This window comes from Glycine max, chromosome 3 (genome assembly GCF_000004515.6).
Source record: "Glycine max cultivar Williams 82 chromosome 3, Glycine_max_v4.0, whole genome shotgun sequence".
NCBI classification, from domain to species: Eukaryota; Viridiplantae; Streptophyta; class Magnoliopsida; order Fabales; family Fabaceae; genus Glycine; species Glycine max.
The window spans coordinates 20,359,321-20,366,313 of NC_016090.4; positions in this window are offsets into that span (position 1 = coordinate 20,359,321).

A 6,993-nucleotide genomic window follows, 5' to 3' on the forward strand; every position below is an offset into this window, starting at 1 on the left:
TTCTAAGTTCATATTTTTATTATATTGTAATATATGGATAAACGAGTTGTGACGGTAAATAAATTAATGAATAATTGAGATTAAAATGAATTATTGAGTTTTATTTCTGCTTAGAGTATTGGCAAAAAGAACTATAAGTAAAAATGATATTTTTTAAGGATTAATTGGATTGAAATTAAAGTTCAAAGTGTCTTTATTAAAAAAATGAAAGTTAAGTTTAAATATTAAGTAGAATAAAATTAAAGTGTGTCGTCTATTTGCAAAAGAAATAAAGGTAAGGATAAATTAGGATAAAATTAAAATTTAAGGTGTCTATTTTAAAAAAAAATTAGGAGACTTGATTACAATTTTTCATTGTAAAATAATTAAGAAAATAAAAATGTGTTTTTATAATAATTCGCTTTTGTATATTGTTTCTTTTGTTCTGTAATTTCTTCACTAGCTAGTAGATTTCACTAGGATCCATAATTTTTTTCCATGTAAATAAAGTTAAAACAGTCAATATAGTTTTTTTATTATGTTTTCTAAGAAATTGATTTTAGAAAATAGTTAGTCTATTTCTTATAAAGTTGAAAAATAGTAATTTCTTAATAAACTATGAATTATAGACACTTAACAATTAAAAAGGGAAAAATATGTTTTCAGGCCTATTTTCAGTTTTTTTATTTTATTTTAATCCCTAAAATTTTATATCATCCAATTTAGTTGATATCTTTTATTAAAAATCTATAAAAAAAAACATGTGTGGGGAACTAAAAACATGTTTTTAATAAAATTACATAACTAAATTAAACGATATGAAATATTAACAAGAAAAAATAAAAATATAGAAACTAAAAATGTGTTTATCACAAAAAAATCTTATTAAAAACAATATATTTCACTTTCACTTTATTATTTATTACTTAATACTTATGTAATTCATTATAATGTGTGCAAAATTTACAATATTTTTTTTAATTTAAAAGAAAATGAAAATATTTTCCCTCGAAATCACGGAGTGTAATCTTCGTTTGCTTGCTTCAATGGAATCAATCCGAACCTTTCCTATAAAGTGCAATAAAAAAAAAACCACCACACCATGTTCCTATAAAGTGCAAAGTTGCTATTGAATACCCTGGAAAATCTATTATATAGCCAAAGGCATAACGAAAATTTTATCATTAAAGTAGCATTAAAATATTTCCCACCCATGAATTATTCTACTAAAATGTTCGATGCCGTACTGAAAACTATGAATTCTTTATTATTAATGATATATCCTCAATGTAATTAAGGTGTTGTTTAAATGTTAATCATAAAAGAATGAATTTATAAAGCTATTTTTAAGAAAACATAAAAAAATTCTAAAATATAATAATATTTATATAAAATTTAGTAAAACAAAAGAGTCTAGTCCCAAGCTATATATAGAAACATCAGTGGCAGTGAATGATTTGAGGACAAATTAATTGTCAAAGACTCAAAGTTGTCTCACAAATTTTCGGAGGCGCCACTTCAGTAGTCGTTCAATTATGAAGAGACAAGAAAACACAAATATGCACTTCGTTGAAAAATAAAAGAAGTTCATACGTTTGAAAATATTGGCTCTGTACTCTGTTATTTAGTGGAAGATAGAGAGAAGTCGCTATAAAGAGATCGAACAAGCTGGGGTTGGGGCACAGTCTACTTTTGCTTATAAATATATACCATATATTATATCATTTTTTATATAATTCACCAACCATATGCTACAACAATACGTGCACGTCGCATCTGCACTTTGGATATGAGACTTATCGATGAGATTCCGGACAACCAACCAAATTAATTAGTAAATTGAGTGTAGAAAGAAAAGCCAAAACCAGAATCTAGGCGAGTGATAGAGAGCAAGACAAAAACCACATTAGAAAAAGCCATTTCAATTTCTTTTAGGAAAATTGTTTTTCCATTGGGGAAAGGGGAAGAGCCAGGAGAACACTTTATGACACATTCCACACCCACCAGGCAACGTAACGTATGTGCAGCTCATGCATTGAAAAAAAAAGTTTAAATTAATTGCTAGGTCTTTTTAAATTATTTTAAAATAATTAATTAGGTTCTCTAACTAAAAAAAAAATTATAATTGGTTCCTTGTAAAATTATTTTAAAAAGTTATATTTACCATTTGAAATGTAGTATATCCAAACAAGTCTATCACTATTGAATATTAAAGAAGACCAAAACAACATAAAAAATATATGCTTCACGCTAAACTTTACTCATAGAAAATAAATATCATATGACATAAGTGGTAACGCCTAGTGGTCTAAGATTCGAATCATGATTATTGGTTCATGAGTATGAAATAAATCTTGTTGAGGGGACAATTCTTACATTGTGCTTACCATCTCCAATGAAGATTGGTCATCACTTTTGACAGGACTACTTCGTGTCAATACTATGGTTAAAAAAAACTCATAAAAAATAAACAATACATAAGAACCATCACAACATAACAGAGGATTCAACCAAAAAATTCTAGCCAAGACAATCACCAAGCAATATGAAGGAACAAAATGGTTAGGGTTAGCCTTGCAAAAATATGCCCAACTCGTGATGGTAGTAACAACCCAACAATGCTTATGGTGGCTACTGTAATCACAATCGGTCTTGAGATTTCATGGGTCTTTTTATATTTAAGTATTTAAAAAATATAAATATATATTATATAAAAAAATAGACACGTAGTTTCATTAAAAATACATGTTTTCTTACATCAAATGAATAACATAGCTTTAATAAATCTCAAAATGATATATCATATTTTTATTCAATTTACCTTTATGTTATCATCTTTCTTTCATTCAATTTATTCCCAAAATGATTACATAATATAAATATTTATGTACAAAGTAGGTATGACAATAGGACGAGTCGATAATAAATTTGATTCTCTCAATCATTATCTTTGTAAAAGACATAATATGTTCACATTTAAAATAATAGATTTATATTTTTTTAAAATTCATTTCCATCACAGCTAAATTTTATAGATTTTAGTAAAGTTATGAGGAACTCATCTCACATTTTTTTATAACTTTAATTTACTTATATATTTATAATTTAATTTAATTTTATATTTTGTCTTAAGGAGAAAATGTTTCATTTCAATTGTTATTGTCTACCATCAACAAAATATCATTTCATATTAAATATTTCATACTTTTATTCTTTACTAATATGCTAACATTTAATTTTTTTCATTTATAATTTGAGTTTTTGTTGTTTCTTGTTTTTTAAGAAAAATATATTTTAGGTCTATTATCATAGATCAATCAAACGTTGATATATATGTCACAATGAAATGAAAATTCATTCAATATGAACTTATGAAGATAATACATAAAAATAAAACCAATAATGAAAATAATAATACTTGTTAATCACATATCATATCTTAATTTGAATACAAATAGACATAAATAAAACAATAATTTTAATTTAGTTATAAAAATAATCTAAATAATATAAAAAATTATTACATGACTATAAAAAAATTAGACCCCTTTTAGTTATGGGCCTTGTGCCGTCAAACCTCCGGATAGGGCCTAGGGGTCAGGGTCGGCCCTCAATGTAATGGTAGGACAACTGATCGTTAATGTAATTGAAGGGGAAAAAAGAAAGCAAGGGCGTAATAGACAAAAAAAACTCATACTCGATTCATTGGTGGAAACTAGTGGTGGTCGCGATGTGGTACGTGGTGGTGCAATTTGGTAGTGGCAACAGTGACAATGGTACCATGTGGTAGTGGTGGAAACGGGATATGGTACATGGTGGTAGTGGTGGTGGTGGCGTGATAAGGTTTCAAGGATTTGAGAAGTAAGGATTGATGTGAGAATGAAAAACAGTTCAAATTTGAAAGTGTAAAAAAATAATTTTACATCACTTATTATTTGAATTGATGTACAATATTTATTTTTACATCGGTTCAAATAAGAATTGATATAAAAAGTATTTTCTACATCAATCAGGTATAAACCAATGTAGTATATTTTTATTTAATTCAAAAAAATTCACCACATTTTATATTAGATCGGGTTGCTGTATAATCGGTGTAGAAAGCATGTGGTATTATGCATTTTATATTTTTACTTAAAACTTTTTTGGATCCATTATTACACACATATATGTGGAGATATCAAGTTACTCTTTATCCCCACCATTCATTTTTTTGAAATGTAATGATTATAATAAATAACTAATATTAATCATTAGATTTCAAGAAAATAAATGATGAGGACAAAATATTATTATTAGAGTAACTTCATGTTTCTCTTTCTCTCTATATAATTTAAGTAGTCTATATATATATATATATATATATATATATATATATATTTTTTTTTTTTTTTTTTTTAAGTTATGATATATAATCATTAACTAATTTATAATCTTAATTATTCATGTGACCATCAACATATTGCGTGTTTGGATTAACATTGATAATATTGATTTTAATAAAATTGATGTTGAAATTATGTAATTTATATTTAAAATGTTTTTATTATAAAATCAAGTTAGAAGTAAAATTTAATATAATTTTTTTATTTAACACAAAAGTTATTTAAAATTGTTTGAATGCTTAATCAATTATCTAAGGTGAAACAAAAAGTAAATTAAGTTACACTTATGTGATTTTCTTAAATCACATTCATTTTTAACACTAACACGTTGGTGCAAGAGTCAATAGAGACTTCAATGGTAAGAAACAAAAAGTTATGGAAGGTGAATTATTGTTAGAACGTGGTGAGAAACAATCAGGCAAACAATTTTCTCATGCTGAAAGTTGACATATATGAATGACTTTGCTGTTTCGGAAGCTAGAGATTTCATATGGATCATAAAGCATGCATCCCTTCTGAAATTGATGTTTTGGCGGATTTTAGGCCTTTCACATTGTGCATTGAAGGATGCCAGTTTTCCTTCCAAGTGTGGGACTTGGCTCATTAATTTTTCTACTTTCTCTATATCCTACACGTACCCGTTTTTGCCAAATGTAAAAAGGCAAATTAACCACTCTAAACCTAATCCCTACCTTATGTCCCATTCTTTTACCCACACAAGGCAAAACATCTTTGACAATGGCAAAAACACAAACACTACACAACCAAAGACTCTGGCACAAGATGGCAGTTTTCTCCAAATGCTTTGTTAGTTTCACACGAACAAAGAAATTACCAAAGCTACACTATTTTAAAGCAGATCTCTTACCTCCTATCATTTATTTATTCGTTTTTTTAAAGTCTATTTATTCGTTTGTTTGTTTCAAAAATTTGTTAGAATTTTCTCTGAGATTGCATAGTATTAAAACTGCATATTGCTCCATGTACTTGCATATTACGTTTGGCATTTACGATTACCAATGTACCAGTAATAATAATAGTACTTAATTAATAATAAAAAATAGCGTTAAATAATAATAATAGTAGTAGTAGTAAAATAATATAACTATAATATAAACTAAAGACTTAAAGGGGGGGAAAAAAAAATTCCAAGAAAAAAAAAGGGGGGAAAAAAAAGGAGTAAAAAAAGGTAAATTTTTACGCTTATTAAAAAGGAATGCATATAACCATTTGTTTCGTTAACCATCGTTTTTTAGGGGACCCGAAGTTTACAAAAATGCGATCATATATTTATAAATAAAGCAAGTTGGTTAACATCGATTCTTTTAAAAATCGATGTTAACATGAGTTCGTTAACATCGGTTTATGTTAACATCGATTTTGGAAAAACTGACATTAATGCAAGTTAGTTAACATCGGTTTTTCAAAAACCGATGTTAATTAATTCATGTTAACATCGGTTTCTTCAAAAACCGATGTTAACCAACTCGTCTCAAAACCGATGTTAACGAACTCATGTTAACATCGATTTTTTCAAGAAATCGATGTCCTGTTAGTTAAATTAAATCTCCTGTCTCTTCTTCTTCTCACGCTCATTCTGATATCTCTTTCTCTTGTTTTCGCCTTCTCTCCATTTGACTCTCGCGTTATCACTCTCGTTCTCGCCTTTTCTCCTTCTCACTCTTTCACTGTCGTCCTCGCATCTACCGCACTATCGTTGTCGCACCTCTCACGCTATCGTGCTCTATTTTCATTCTTGCCATTTTGTTCTCACGCTTACCAAAGGTCAATCAGTCACTCACTCACGCACGAGAGGCTAGGCTCTATGGCAGTTGGTAATGCTTGTTTGGTTTTGGTTAAAAAATGGAGTATATTAAGAACTCCTTCATTGTTTGATATAAAGACACAAATAAGAATTATCAATGTTTGTTTTGTGTTATACAATTTCATAAGAGACGAGCAACAAACTAATCAACTTTTAGAAGTTCAAGACATAGAATTCTGATATGTTGTTGATGAAGAGTTAGTCCATCAATCAAGGGAAGGAGTTCAAAATAATGTCATCGATGATACCACAACTATTCAAGCTATTGAGGAATGAACAAGATTTAAAGATACATTAGCTATGAATATGTTTTCTAACTATCAAGTTAGAAGAAACTTTGCTTAGGGATAGTTCTTTTTTATAAGTAATTTGTTATTGTAGACAAACTTTGCGTGCTTTGTTACTATTGTACTTTGGAGATGGAGTGAGAAGTTCCAGGAAAAAGAAATGAGGAAACAAGAAGTTATTTTACATGGAATTTGGAGATGGAACGTGTATTGGCTAACGTACTGAGAGATCAAAGGAATTTGGACAACAAAGGTGACAGAGGTTGGAAAAGGTTAGCATTGAATGTTGCAGCTATAGTGTTGTCTACAAACTTCAATGTTAATGTCACATAAGAAAATGTCAAAAACTGTATCAAATTATGGAGATCGTGGTATGGTATTATAAGTGACATCCTTGGCTATAGTGGGTTTGATTGGGATGACACTAAGCACATGATCACAGTTGAGGATGAAAATGCTTGGAATGAATATTGCATTGTAAGCATTCTTTGATATATTGCTATTTGTTATTCAAAGC